This window comes from Megalops cyprinoides, chromosome 17 (genome assembly GCF_013368585.1).
Source record: "Megalops cyprinoides isolate fMegCyp1 chromosome 17, fMegCyp1.pri, whole genome shotgun sequence".
NCBI lineage: Eukaryota > Metazoa > Chordata > Actinopteri > Elopiformes > Megalopidae > Megalops > Megalops cyprinoides.
The window spans coordinates 18,569,831-18,586,600 of NC_050599.1; positions in this window are offsets into that span (position 1 = coordinate 18,569,831).

Below are 16,770 nucleotides of genomic sequence, written 5' to 3' on the forward strand. Positions count from 1 at the left end.
TTGAATATCAGTTGCTACTTCTCTTTTCTTGCATAAGGGGATGTCCTTTCATCCCACACAACCCCTCAGTCAGAAGAGAGGGATTATGGGATGGGGGGGAATGACTGTACAGATCCTGAGCCAATGAATGGGCATTGTTTCCTATCCTCGGAGCTGACACAATAGCGGATACTCTGAGGTCATGGCTGTATCCTGTCTGTGCAGACATCCGAGAGAACAATATGAGGTCACAAGCATGTCATCGCGAGATAGTGTAAGACAAAATGTGAGGTAATCTGCTTGTCTCTGTGCTGGGCCCTCTGGACTGACATCATCAATGCTGAATTTACACTGTCTTAGTGGTTACAGGTTCAGTATGAATGGGCAGCAGTGCAGGATACAGGGTGAACCAATCTGGACTTTATTTTAAAGGGTTTAAATTGGGAGTAGGATGCTGCTTTTGTGCTTTCTGTGACATGCCTGTTGATTCTGTTGCTCCAGGGAAAATCAATATGTATGAATGAAAATGTGTTGATGAGGTGAAAAAATGTCCCCGGGTAAGGGCATGTGTCACACAATTGATTCACTTGATATACAGCACCCACACATGGTGCTGTACCAGCAAAACTATACACTCCAATATATGAGTAACAACACTGATATTCTGATATCATAACACAGCTTTTAATGGCCGTGTACTGTGAAGGGAAATAATGACCTGCAGAATGGAGTGCATGGACAAGACTGTGCTACCGGCAACAGACTGTAATCACAGCAACCTACTGAATGGAAAAGCTCAAACTATAGTGAGAAAAAGCTATAATTTGCACAAGGTACAGACTGTATTGGGGGAAGGCAACAGGCTGATTCAGTCTGAGAAAGATGAAAAAATGAAAAAAAAAGAAGCACTAATTAATAGGGGAAGGTGTCAGCATCTGCTTCCCTATTGATCAAAACGTGTAATCAGCTGTGACACGCAAAACAAAAAGTCTGCAAATAGATGTTAGTGTTGTATTACACAAACACTGACAAACATGGGCTTAATCACAACCCTTCATGTGATCTGCTGAATGAAAGATTCCACTTCACACAGCAAGAGGTGTAACACTGCATTCCCATTCCTTGTAGAACACCTAAGCTACCTCTCTCCCTCCCACTTTCTCTCCCTATCTCTCTCTGTCTCACTGTCTCTCTCTCTCTCTCTCTCTCTCTCTCTCTCATTGAGCTGTGTATCCTGCAAGGCAATCAGCACAATGAGAGAGAGAGCGATACGCGCACTTTCCTTTCTGCAAAGAGAGGAGCCTGACTGCAGAGCTACGTGAGACACACACGCACTCACACACGCACTCACAAACACACACACACACACACACATAAACACACACGATACCTCTCGCTCTCTGCCTCTCTCTATCTTTCTCTTTCCCTTGCATGCAAATGCACACACAACCTCTCACGAATGCACACATGCACATATATGCATAGATACACATTCACAAACTCTCTCTCTTTCTCATAAACACAAACATGCAAATTCTGTTCCTCTCCCTCTCTCTCTCTCTCTCACACACACACACACACACATTCTCTAACAATCACACATGCAATGCACGTTTACTCTCATACACCCTACTGCATACACACACACACACACGTAAGAGCAAATTATTTACATGCAAGGATTATTCTCTATTATTAGTCCACTGTATTTTAAATAGAATGATTATACAATTAAAACATTAATGAAGATAATGTAAAATGGCCACAATGCAAGTGATTGGGTTTTTTGTTGTCTCTGCCCCTATGCATATCTCAGAAACGACACTACAAGCCCCTGCTTCACAAACCCTGGTGGGGAATCAGAGACCCTCAGAGACTTCATAAATCATGGTTTACGTCGCTCGCGATAATCAAATTAAAGTGCTCTGTGATGGAAACGGCTGGCCTCGTGCCCATGTATCAGTGTAATAGAATTTGTTTCATTTTGCATTTTGGTATAAATAGTCAATATTTTAACAAAGTTAGGAATGCCATAATTTCTCTGGTGCTGTGTTTCACACAAACATAATTAGAACTGCAACTAGCCAGCAGCATAACTTGTTTTGAATACCATTGAATGATGACCTTTGTCTTTATATGAATAGACGTCATACCCATGCCAGATTCTATGCTAGAAGTAAAGATCAACAATAAAAGCTACTTTGTATTCCCCAGTCATCAATTTAGAAGCACTGATGGAAATCATGACTAAGACACTGATGAAGCTGTCCATATATGTCTCACGAAAAAGAAAAACCTCAGCAACAGATGATAATGTATTTTTTAAAAATTAGCAATTCACTTGTTAAAAACAAGAGAATAGAATCAAAGAAAAAAAGAGTACAGTTGAATTATTTCACGTTTAGCTCAAATCTCCCTGTTCTGTCCTTGCTCTCCTCTCTCACAACCCTTCACGCTCATTTATACCCCTTGGGCTTCCCAGGCCAAATGTGTGGTCAAGTAAGCAGTCATCCAATTGTCCATTACCTGCGCAGACTCACATTCTGTTGCATACACAAGATGGCCAGAGGTGAAAATGATTAACAGTTTCGATTACTTCATAGTTGGCAATAGTTGGAAAATATTTGTTCATGTTAGTGACGATTGTGCCATCTTCACAGATGCTTTCCTGAAAACTTAAAACAGCCCATGTATTCTTCTGAATGGTACAATTCCCCCAGTTCTTCAGTACCCCACCACTGGCTCTCCCTTAGAAACGTGCTCCACATGTCGCCAGGGCTGAATGTCAGCAGACCTGATGCCCGCCTCACGTCATCGATTTATCTCCTGCTGATACAATCGAAGCAGCCCGGCGGTAGACACTTTCGCACTGGACGAAGAGTCAGCGTGAGGGAGTAACGTGGTGCAGGCGTCGGCTGCAGTCAACAGGCAGATAAAGAGTTGCAGGGAGCAAACAGGGACACGACTGAGAGGGGAAGCCAGCGGTGGAACCACAGCCAAGAGGAGCTCAGAGCCAGTCAGACTCACCAAAGCAAACAACCGGTAAAGCTGAGGGAAGCCACGGAGGAGCTCCAGGTGACCCGAGCTGTCACAGATCCAGTGGAGGTTTAATTGTTTTGCCATAGATTACGTATGATCAAACTAGAAAAAAAGCACCTCACTGGACCAGCAGAAAATAAAAGTAATGATTAAGGGCAGAGTGAAAATCAACCAAGTAAATTAAAGAAGCTGAATCAATGAAGCGCAGCAGTCAGCTTGACATGGTGGCCCCTCAGTCAAAACCTTTTTATAAGTGACATTAGATGTTCTGACATCTGACGTCTTTTCACGCTGTGGCATTCCAAGCAGGTTTATCCACAACTATTCCTACAAGGTACATACAGCTGAGGACATATTCCACACAGCTGGGCTCTGAAGCGTAACTGAAACATAACAGACTAAATACGCTCACGTCTCTCTACAGCCCTCATGCGTCAGTGTCCATATTCTTGCTTTTTATTATTTAGCAGATCAGCGGATCAGTGGATCGTGCTTTAGTATGAAGTAAGTGCCGGTGGAATACACCAGTTCATGCTTTGCTGAGGATGCTAGTCATGTGACAAACATAAATAACAGAATCTCTCTACCCAGTTGCTAAGAATCTAATCTGTCATCTGTTTTTTTGTAGACACATAAATTGATACTGGACAGCCCACCTCTCCGCAATGTTTGTGCTGGTGTGTCTGTAACTGTACACCTCTGTCTGTCTGTCCATGTGTGTGCGTGCAGCAGATGCCAATTCCGCCTGGAGGTGTTTAAGAATTCAGTCACATCCGCATCTCTCAGCCTATAAGGGGCTTTCACGCTCCGGGGTTTCGCTTTAGATGTTTAATACCCCTCTCCTTTGTGTGGAGGAGCTCACGAGGCGTTAAGAGGCTCTGATAAACCCACTTAGATCCCTTCCTGGCCCGTCACCCTGCCTGCCAAGCCGCTTTAGCAGGGAACTGATCTGTGACAGGCTGCCAGTCAAACCGAGCACTTCTGAAAGCTAACACAATAGACTGAGCACTGCAGAAAGGGGGGGGAAGAGCGGGCTAAGGGGCAGAGTGTATCTCCTGCTTTTCCCTCTCACTTTATTTCTCGACCTCCACCCACCCCCCCTTCCCTCCCCAGTGGTCAGGTTCAGGTCTGGGTACTCGGAGCAGGGGCCGGGCGGAGATAAGGATCAGCGGTCAGTGCTGACCGGCCCCCCCAGCGGTGATAATAGAGGCAGGAGGAGTGAGTGACAGGTGGAGGGAGATTGACAGGGAAGCGTCATCGCCGGCATTGTGGCCCCGGGGGGCGGGGGGAGCGCAGCCCGAAATGTCAGCACTGGTATCGCCGCGGGTCCGTGCGTCTGTGCCGTCGATATCTCACGGCCACAGCCGGCGGTGCCTCGCACGCCTACGAGAACCCTACCCGCCACTCGCTGCTGTTGGGCTTTTTTTCTTTTTGTATTGTTTATTCTTGAAAGATTGACAGCAGTGCAAATGCGAAACAAATAATATGATAAATATCTGAATAATTATGGCCGCTTGATGCGCTGCGTTGAGAACAACACAAAACATTTCAGTTTTCCATATAACCCTGAATATTTTATCGGCATTCACGTCATCTTTCCCATACTGGGAGCTGATTGCTTTGTTAGAAGACTCATGCCCTCTCATAATAAATAGAATATCAAACCTTCAGAGCATTTTTAACACAGGGATCTCACTCCTTTCACTGACCATCTTAAGGAAAAAACATGATAATAATACTTTCCACTCTGCAAATGGCAAACTCTTACTAAAATCTCAGTGGTCACATGGTCTGTACTTGGTGAGAACTCTGGCGTTTTCTAAATCAGTCTCACTGGGTCACTGCACGCTGTGTGGAGGGGTATGGTTCATGCTCCCAGTACAGATCAAACCCAGCTCCTGGTGCTGTATGCTGTCTCACAGTATGGGTCAAAGCCAGCTCCTATTGTAAACTCTTTCTAACAGCATGGATCAAATCCAGCGCCTATTATAAATTCTCTCTCACAATATGGGTCAAAGCCAGCATCCTAGTGCACGGTTTCTAACACAGCGAGGATCTTATGTGTCTGTGACAGTCTCCCTGAGGCAGAGACCTCTTTAGACAGAGCGTTGCATTCAGGGGGAAATCGCCAGCTCAGCACTCAGATTGATCTTTGCACCGCGTATCAAGGCCACTTCCCTGCGTATCAATAACTATGCGCCGTTTCTCACCACTTACAGCCACTCCCAAACGAGGCTGCTGTTAGCTGCAGTCTGCTGATAGCTGCGTCGTTACTGTCATCACCATCATCATTATCACTCTGACTGTGTGTGTTAACATGGCCTCATCATCATTATATTTTACATTACATTCATTCGTTTGGCAAACGCTTTCATCAAAGCAACTTACAAGTGAGGCAGAGTACACCAGAGGCGAAAGCCATACAAGGAGTCACAACATTAGAAGTGCTGCATGTTTCACTGCACCAAGTTTCAGTAGTTGGCCAGACAAAGTGCAAGCTAGCTGGTAGAGACACAAGTGCATTGAAACATTATCATCATCATCATCATCATCATCATTGTTGACTTCACCTCACCAACAAACTTCCAGCCAGGTTCATCCATTTAAGCTAATATCCACGTAACAGAGATCTGCTATTGGCAATGACAGGAAGAGATGTGAGTGCCAGCCTAGGTGCATGTGAGTTTGATGAATGGGATAAAGAATCACATCAGCACGCTTTGCGGGAGGCAGACCTACTGTACAGCAGGGCGTAATGGTGACAGGAGAACTCACCTATAGGAAAGGATCCGCTTCGGCCCTTCCTGCCAGGGCCGGCTCTGTGTCTGTGCCTTGACTGTGGTGGGTGAGCAGCTCTGCTATTACACTCCCCTGAGTCGCAGCTTTGGTTTTAAGGTGCAAATTTATAGGAACGCCATAAAAATAAAACAAATGGGCCCAATCAAAAACAAAAAGAAGAGATGGGGCCATAAAATCTCCTGGTTCAATCTGACTTGTGTTCTTTGTTCCAACGGGGTTCAATAAATCACAAACAGGTATTTTTATACAGAAATTAAACATTTGCGAATAATGTACATGGAATCTCCTGTGCACAAATACTTTCAAAACAAATTGCACATAAAAAAACAACAAAAGATACAGCTGGCAGACACCACTGTCTTCACTTGACAAAGCTCAAATCTCACCACTGTGAGGAGCACCATCACTTCGTATTCCCAGCAGATGCACGACTAACGACCAATAAAATAAATGATCTGAATGTGCATGATTGAAGGTATATGTGTGCGTGTGTGTGTGTGTGTGTGTGTGTGTGTGTGTGTGTGTGTGTGTGTGTGTGTGTGTGAAAGAACCTTATTTCACATTGCACTCACAGAACGCAATTAAACCCGACCCTGTTCAGTGGAAAAACAGATCTAGTAGGAGTAAATCTTTCAGCAAGTTCTTTATGACCAATGATTTTAGTGAGTTTGTGGCACCATTGTGCGAGTATGACGTCACAGGAGTATAGAGAAGGGGCTGCAACCACACATGAATGTCATCACGCCAGTATTAACATTAGGGGGTATAAATAAAGAGCTGTAATTTATATTATATAAATAAAGAATGTTATTTTTAACCTTTCTATATTTTGAATGAATTATATGTATCAGGAGACTGGTTCTGATTTAGAGCACTTCAGCTTGGGAGGTCTGCGGTGAGTGCAGGCTGATGTTATCAAGGCTTCTTTCATCTTCATTGTTTCCCTTCTCACCATCCCAGAGGAATATCAGGGCTGAGCTGGCAGAGTAGATCGTCCACAACTGAGCTCCTTTCCCCAATGGATGCAGGCCAGCCCCTGTCTGTTAAGGAGATAAAAACCTTTCTTTCTCTCTTTCTTTCTTTTATCTTTGTTTCTTTCTTCAAAAGCTCCCTCCAGTTCCAGTTAAATCTGAGTGTGCAGTGATGCTTGCCTCTAATTAAACAGGCACAGCATTACCAGACTCCTCCTCCACTGTTCTCCCTTCACCATCCCTGCCCCTCTAAAGTGACCTGGCCACCAGCCAGAAGCTCTTAGCAACACCTCACACACAGCCCAGAGAGGACAGTAACCCTTACATGCAATGCAGAGAACGGTAACCCTCATACACAACCTACAGAGGACAGCTCCTCTCTGTCTCACACACATACAGCCTGGAAGGGACAGCTCCTCCTTCTCACTCTCTCTCTCTCTCTCTCAAACACACACACACAGACCCCCCCACACACGCGCAAACACAGAGAAAAAAAGAGAGAGAAAGACAGCTCTCTCACACAGAGTCCAGCAGAGAGTAAGAAGCAAAAACTCAAACAGGCATAGCCTGGGGTTATTCCAATCAGACGGTTCACTCTTTCTCCTCACAGAGGTGAATAAGATGCCACTTGGTTTCAATCGAATAATACATCGGCCACTTCAGAGGAGATTTTCAGACTCTCAGTGAAAAAAGAACTGTAAAAGTTGGGATGGCATGTGGCTGATGTCTTCTACCAAAACTCTTTGAAAAAATATTCAGTTGACACAATGGTATTTCAAATTATCTGAAAACACCTTGCAATGATTTTCAATTGTAATTTCAATTCAATTTCAATGTAATTGGTAAATAATCCCTCCATGTAACATCTGGATAATAAATCAAAACTGTAAATTGATATGTCATTAAGATCATATTTTACACTACATACACTGCTCACTAGTTACAAATTGCTCACAGTGCACACGTCTGTGGTGGGCAAAGCCACGCAACTCAGCAGGAAGCACCAAGAGAAGGATGTGACAACGCTGAGTGACAGCTGTGCTTGTGCAAACCTTCCCCTAATGAAGGTGGTTTAAAAAGGTAATCTAATTCACGGTGAGCAATTAAAACGTGGGAGAGGTTGTCATTCTCAATTACCCAAGCCTTCAGTCACTTTTTCCTGTGTGCTTCTGAGAGCCATTAAGCGGCGCAGGGGCTCCGATCGCCCCGATCAGCTCATTAATGAGCGGGAACACTAATCTTGTTCTACACTGACACAAACACACTGATAACATCTGCGGTAGCGTAACCTTACATTCTCACATTCCGAAACATTGCCCTGCTGTAGCTCTCAACAGGGGAACACAGGCTGCCAATATCAAACTCATTGACACAGCTAACCGAAAACTGCGGCTGTACGCAGGGATTTTGCTGGTTGTAGTTATCTCTATGTGACTCAGCTCTTTTAACATTTTTATTATGGTTTCATGTACTTGTCTCTCTACTAGATAGCTTGTACCTTGCCTGGTAAACTATTGAAACTTGGTCATGCAGCACTTCTAATATTGTTGACACCTTATAGGGCTATATTCTTGTGTTGTACTCGGCCTCACTTTTGAGTCGCTTTAGATAAAAGTGTCTGCCAAATGAATAAATGTAAATGTAAATGATGATAATATTTATTATTCTAAAACATAGATCTTTACTTTTAGCATTCAAAACTTTTCAACATTTGACTATAATTTTTGAATATGTGAAGTTCCTTTGGAAGCTATTTAAAGACTCTGTCGGAAGGCTGTTTCTAGCCTGCATTCAGGACTTCAATGCTGAAGACAAGTTCATTCAGTTTTGGGGTTGGAATGAACTGCTCTGTTTTTTTTTCTAACAAAAGCAGGCATAATTTTTCACCAGGCTGACATGAGGACTTTTGACAATATCAACAGACAGAGGAATGGGAACAAATGAATAGGAACAGAAAGAGGGACAGGAACAGAGAAGAAGGCAGAAGGATTGGAGTAGAGACAGGGGCAGGGATGGAGAGAGGGGAAGGGATACAGAGCAGGGGTGTAGATAGATGTGGTTGTGGTTGTTATGCTGTCACTGTTCAACTTCCTGATGATACAGCCTAATAATATTAATGTCCATGTGACTAACAGCACAGGCTGAAGACTTTGGCTTTTAGGTTACCCGTATTTCATTTCATCAATAACATTTGATTTTATACAGAGGAAAAGAGGGAGGGAGAGAGAGAGAGAGAGAGAAAGAGAGAGAGAGAGAGAGAGAGAGAGAGAGAGAGAGAGAGGGAGAGTGGTGAAGATGGTGATGATGACTTGATGATGTAATATTGTACTCTGACTGTGGTGGAGTAATAGCATGGTGATGATATGGTAATGACATGGTAATGATATGGTAATGACATGGTAATCCAGCAGCATTATTCCACACACTAGAGAGTGAGGGAGAGATTTCTGAGACCTCCATCACACTGGGAGAGCACCTGTCAGAGTGAGACACACACACACACACACACACTCCCCACTCTGCATTAAAATACAAAACCACAACCCTTTTTTGTGGATGCAATGACTACAGCTACGTTTGGTCTAGGTGACATTACCGCCATTTCATCCTGCAAAACAAATCTTTAAATAATGAAGCAAAGAGAGAGCTTTTCCATAGCAGTGTTTTCAACAGTGTCTCCCAACAACCCCCTGCACTGAGAGGAGCTGCAGGTGAGCACTGGACAGAGGGGCAGTGTAAAGAGAATATCAATGCGCAGAAAGCAACAGTGAGGATGATGAGCCAGAGTGCAAGATAGCTCTGTGTTCAGCAGGGCTAATTAACTAGCATCCCAGGAGCACAGCGTGGCTCAATTGACTTCCTGTTAGCCCTTGGACTATGAGAAAAATGAATCATATATGCATCAAAAATGAAAACATGGAACCAGGCACCAGGACAATGGTCCCCTAAATGGATATAATCAACCTTCACTAGTTATTATGCACTATTGTTCTTGTTAGTGTGGTTCCTCAATTGCTATTGGCTGTAGACTGGTAATATTTGTATTTCTCGTATTGTTGTATTTAATAAGCACTTACCTGTTCTGAATGGATAGTTCACCTCACATAAGCAACAACAGGAGGCAATACAGATGTTTTTTTCTGAGCATGACAACTAATAGCTATGCCTATTTCCAGAATGTGCTTGCATTTTTGTACACACATTTTCTACTTTTTAGTATTTTGTTTTAGTAATAGGAGTTGGAAACTTTTTTTAAAAAAACTTTCTCTTTATCGAAGTAGTTTTCAAAGTAATTTAAGAGCCAATGCATACAGGATAGCAATGTGCAAAGAGCAGTGAGGGACTGTGAGCCTTTCAGACTGTATTCCTCTCTATAAAACCTCACATCAGTGATTCCTGGTCTTACCTACCCTGTTGTGCATACTCTCCAGGGATACAGGGGCTTTGTGCTGAAACAGCACACAGTAATAAAAAAAAACTTTTCCTGTGATTCTCCACAGAATGTATCACATTCTGGATGCTTCTCTCTCTGTTCTGTGAGCACATTTAAGAGTATGGCCTTAAATTCTCTCACACGCTCTCTGTGGAGACTTTCGGTTTAACTGTGAAAAGTCTCAGGCAGACAAAATGACAGAATTATCTTGTGGCCACACATAATATATACAAACAGTCTTGACTGATTGTCACTGTGACTCACTGAGTCAGTGTTCATTATGTTGAATGAAAATGCATTTTAAGGCTTGGATTTACCCTGTCTAAGCAAAACGTCTAGCTGGAGACCACTGGAATGACCTCTCATATATTATATAATACATTCTCTCTATACTGTTGCCCTGTTACTAAGTGCCTGCACTGTAGTGGTCCTCTTTGCTTGCTTGTTAGACATTATCACCACAGTGCTGCCATCTGCAATGACTAGATCTTCATATATACTTTGCTGAGAAAAGACTCTGTTGATTTAGTTGTTTTATTTTGCAGTGATGCAACGCTGAAAAGGTCTGCTGAAAGACCTGACAAGTTTTGTTAAACACTAACAACAAGCACTCAAGCCTCACTGTCACTTGAGTGGCGATAATAGTAAGCATCATGGACATGAGTCTGCTGTTGAGATAAATGTATGCAGGGGGTAAACCAAAGCACAAAATTAGCAATGTGCTCCATAAAGAGCTCAGTCAGGTGCCACATTTTTCAATTTTTCACACGAGGTCACTGAAGAGCCACTTTAAGAGTATCCTCATAAAATTATTTGTCAGTCAGATTCTGGCAGATGGAAATCTGTGAAGCCCTGGGTTGAGTGTTACAGAGATTTCTGGAAATGAGTGCATTATGTATTATTATGGATTTTTTTGTCAAAGGAATCTGCATAATTTTGCAGTGATAGACACTATTTGCCAAGCCGCCTTTGCTGAGTAAGGAAATTGCATCTTCAGGGTGGGGTTTTGAACAGTGTCAGAGGAGATGGTAAAAAGGTTGAGGGTTAGGGGCGGGAGGGAGAGATGTGCTCTGTTATTCGACTGGAAACTGCTATTATCAACTGCAATCAAAAAGAATCTCTGTAATCTACATTGCAAATGAAACTCAATAAATGACTCTCAGAAATTGACTAATAATAATAAAATTTGTGTAGTAGAAAAGTAGAAAAGCTGACACATGCACTGACCTGGGAGAACTTCAGCCTGCATGGCACGGTTACTGCTCAGCCAACATTCTGCTACTGCCGCTGCTGCTGCCCTGCCCCCATGTGGCCACTTTCCTACACTGCAGTTGCAGACCACAGACGGTGCTTTTATGGTTGTGAGACTCACTTTTGTGGTGTGGTTTCTAACACTCATAGTACAGCAACTTGTTTTTGATTCATTTCTAAAAACAAATATATTTTGGATAATGATGAAATTGACTATTTTAATCTATATACATGATAAATTACATAAGAGTAATAAAACAGCTCAGTTATGATACAAACTAAAGTGGGTTTCAGTGTGTCACTGCCAGTGGGATTTGTTCTGAAACACTAAAAGTACCATGTTCAGACAGTTTGTGTGAGACCACACAAATGTAATTCTACAGTCCATTTCCATTTTAAATGACAAGTACTTGAAATAGTTTACATTTATCCTTTTCTGAATGTATGCTGGAATATTAGCATAGTAGATATTTACTTTTTATTCATTCTAGATAGGACCTACCATTCTTTCAGTAAGAACGTAGACATAAGGAAACAACTGAAGCTAGATAGGTCACCAGGATGCCATTTTATATGAACATATTCCCATGTACTACATGTTAGTATGTTATAAAGATTTTGAGAAATGCATTCCTAATGTAAGCTGACAAGGACAGGAATTCCTTTATCAGATACTAAGCATAGATAAAATATAAGTCAAACACCATTGCAACACTCTGACTTACTCATCAATCATTATAATCTCATGCTGCCTTAGAATTGCATGACCCAATAAAAACAAGTTGTGGGTGAACAGTCATGTCAAATGTATTTACTACTGTTTTTTTTTTTTTTTTTTTGGAAAAGAACCAAGAGGTACAACACAATAGGGTTTCCACTTTGTGAGAAAAGAAAATCAAATATGGTTATAAAATAAATGTAAATTATAACATGTGAGTTACCGCAGCTAATTGACAGTGACGTATGTACAGACTACACTAAACTAGGTTTCAGGATTTCCTCCTCTGCGTGAGCTGCATGCGATTATTCACAAATCAGATCCATCATTTATGCCTAAACAAATGCTACAGTTGAGCACTGTGACGCTAGTGAGTGTGACTAAAAAGGTGTTGTGGGGTCGGCAGCACTTGAGCAGTCGGTAATACTCAATGAATCGTGAAGCAGAGCACCATATTCAGTCACATCACAGCGGCACACCCAGCAGAGGCAGGGGAGTGGAGGCCCGGCTGTGCTGGAGACAGGAGCTCTGCGTTTCTGAGCAGACAGAAATATGCCCCAGGTGCCCAGCAGGGCGGTATTGATCTCTCACTCATGTTGCAGTAGAGCAGCCTCACCAGCAGCAGAAGACAGGGCAGGAACTTTGAAGATCACACACACACACACACACACACACACACACACACACACAGGAACAGTAAGCATGAAACACAGCGGGAAGTGAAGGAATTAAACACCGCATCTTATTTATGGCTCTTCTTTACTAGATACTGTCAGGCTTTCAGGTGGAAGGACCCAGGCGCAGACCGGGATGACAAACCGGGTGTTTATTTGATGAAAATCCAAAACTGTAGTAACAAAGCAGTCCGAATCGAAACCAGAAAATCCGAGCAAGCAGAAAACAAACAGGCGGAAACAAAACAGACAAAAACTGAGACGAGCTGGCAGAGAAACAGAGCGGATACAGGGGTATAAATACACAGACTGGTGATGAGAAAACAGGGAACAGGTGTGCAGGATGGGCTTCAGGTGGTGGGTGTGGCAGCAGGGCAGATGGGCGGGACAAGGGGTGGGGTTGGAAGGGCTGAAAACAAAAGAAAAGCACATGGACACAAAAAAAAAACCCAAACAAAAGACTCACCCACATTGATAGATGGGACGACAGAAACAATACAAGCAGAACCTCACGCGGAAACAGATACAGTAGTTTGAGTGTTGACGGGATGCCTAATATAAGACATGGATTATTGCCCATTTTTCCCCAGATGTAAGTTACATTACATTACATCATTTAGTAGACGCTCTTACCCAGAGCGGCTTACAAATAAGTGCATCAAAAAAAGTTCAAAAAGTTTAATTTGTCACTTTTATTCCAGATTTGAACAAAATAGTATTGCTTACATAAATGGTTAAATCTTTTGACAGTCACTTAATTGTATAATATATTGAGTGTGTATATATTTATACCTGTATTATATGTTGCTGCATGTTGTCAATGTCTATATAAGAAACACATTTAACTGTACGTTAAAGTACAAAGTACATTTGGTTAGCTACATATAATTCGGTCAGTGCTGATTTTATGTTTGATGTGCATTAAGTATTTGCAGAACGTGTGTGCGTGTGTGCGCAATGTGTCAGTGGTAATAAATGCGGTGTGTGAGGATGTTTTGGTCAGTGAGAGCTGAGGGGTGTGAAAGGCCCAGGTTGCTGCAGTAACCAGGCAAATGAATTCAGCCTCTAATCAATTGTTTCGGCTCAAACTCGCTGGAGGGAATGTTGGGAGGGGACCAGATCCAGCCTTAACGAGATTAAAGCTGCTTCAGCTGCATATCTGGGCTACTGTCAGCTACTCCAGCACACTTGAGAGCGTGGTGGAGCATGGGAGGGCAGAGCGAGCACGAGAGAGAGAGAGAGAGAGAGAGAGAGAGAGAGAGAGAGAGAGAGAGAGAGAAAGTGAAGGGTGGAGCAAGGGTGAGAGAGGGTGAGGAGAGGAGAGGATGGGGATAAGACTTCTTTTTCCTAAAGATAGATAGATAGATAGATAGATATGTACTTTATTAATCCCAGTGGGAAATTAATAATTAAAGGCCAAGATTGTTACTCTTTTAAAGCACACAAACAATGTCTGTGGTCAATGCATCTTACAAAACAAGACAAATTGGTCTGTAATGTTAATCAGTGGAGAGGAGGTGACATGTAAATGCTTTTTTCCGTAAGTGTTGACCCCCCCAACACACACACACACACACATGCACACACTCTCCTACATTCATCAATTCCTTTATTCCTTCTGTCTCTTCCATCAATGTCCCCATCCCTCCTTCCATCCTCCCACCCTCTCCTCTTTTCTCTCCCTATAGATCTTTTAATTCTCATTCATCCTCTCTTGCTGGGCATAAAGTGCTTCATCTCCAGCTTCAGCCTGATCTTGACACCAAAAAGAAAACGGCTGTGATTGACAGCTGATCAGTATCCTGGTGATATCCGTGAGCTCACGAAGACCTCGCTCACCAGGGCCGGCGCACGCCCCCCGTCACACATCCACATGATGCCCAAATTAACCTTCTCTGCGAGCTGAAGGAGGCACAAACTCTCCTAATCAGCCCCTGATTACGGTGCCGCCGCCTGGTTAAAGGGTCGCGGTAATTGTGCCATCAGAGGCCTGATTGTTTTCCATCAGACGGTGGCCAGAGTGACAGCTGGGGGCCGAGCCTCGGCAGCCTAATCAACAGCGCGGGGAGGAAGGCATGATTGTGAAAGTGAACAATCACACTACTCAACACTTTCTGACACACACACACACACACACACACACACACACACACATACAATCTCTATCTCTTTCTCTCTCTCTCTCTGACACACACACACACACACAATAAATATGTATACTAATTCTCTTTCACACATATGCGTATTCACTCTCTCTCGCTAAAACACAAAAAACACACAGGTACTGTGGAGCAGCGCCGTCTTGCATCTTTCACAGTTCTGTTTGGTTTACCTTAGAGTCACGCGGCATCTGCTGTGTCTGTATCTGAATTCTGTTCAGATAAGTAAAGTTTAGACACATTCTGCTGACACCACCACAGACCCAGCAATGCCTTTGGAGAGAAATTACACTGTAGTCAACTGTGCAATCAACTGACAGGGTCTGTTCTCCACGTGAAGCAACCTCACAGTGAATGTGAAAAAAGGATATAACATACTGACAAATGCCACTAAGAGTAATAATGATTCAACATTTTTCAAAATATTTCTGCTGAGGGCTGTCCAAGGTCATATCTAGGGTTGTATGAGGCTTATGTGTCATAGAACAGATACCCTGTCTACAAAGTCAAAACATTATCAAGATTGAGTTAATTGTTAATACCTGCAAATACAGACTCTGCAACTCAATGGTGCACCTGGCATCTACTTGTAATATTGTTTTTCTAAAAGCCTAAACTGAGTGGATCAAAGATACTTTTAGGAGGGATAATGGTGGAGGGAGTCTAGTCTTCTCCATACTGAAAAAAGTCAGAAAATTAAATTTGTTTTAGGACAGGACATATTTCCACTACCTGCTTTCAATCCTCCTCATTGGGGGTTCCTCCAAAAGTGGTTTCAGATCTTTCTCAGTGTTTTTTGGAAGAACATAGAGCTCTTCAATCCAGCAATGCTACCACACTGGAGCTAATTTCTTCTTTCTGGTTCCATTTCCTCTTTTTTTCCTGAATTGTTCAACTCAGGGCTGAGTTCCCTGTTCGCTTTGAACTTAAATGTAACAAATTTCATAGAGGTTATCTGTTTTGATTTTAGTTTTTTTTTTTTTATCTTTCACCCCTCCCCCTCCATGCAGAATAGAAACAATGAATGGCACTGTGACAAGGAGCAGAGTGAATCCAAATGTCAAGACACTCAAGACACAAGATGTTTGGTTCAAAGAAATTAAAGATATCTTCACTGGAGATTCCTGAAACCCAACACAGGCTTAAGCAAGAGTACACACTAAGTATGACAGCTCAAGACTAAGCAAAAGCATAACAAGGGGCAGGGCTTAAATTACAGAGAGAACAGGTGTAAACAATAACCAATCAACATTGACAAAAGACATTAACTAAATGTGACATAGGAAACACAGGAATTTATGTGGCCATCTGGTGGCTAACCCGAGAAGCAGCAGGTACATTTCTGACCAGCACAGCCAGAAGGAATGTCAAAAAGGACGTTTCCTGACAACCATAATTAGTGCATGGATTTTTGGTTCCTACTGGGCTGGTCAAAAGGCATGAGGAATTAAAGCAATGAACAATGATGACAATGGATACATTGACATTTGCAAGGAAGCCGATTATCCAGACTCTATGGCCAGACACAGACAATCCAGTCAGATGGGTTTTTCTTTGAACAGGGGAGTATATGAATTCATAAAACAACAGAAAACATGATGTAAAATCCTTCTGCCTTCCCGTCAGCCTTTGTTTTCAATTTAGAAACTGCTTCCTGAAGGACAAAAAAATATAGATTTTTCATAGAAGTCTTTGATGGGAGCCAAAGAACAGAGTGATGATGAGAATTCCTCAGCCTGAATAGATG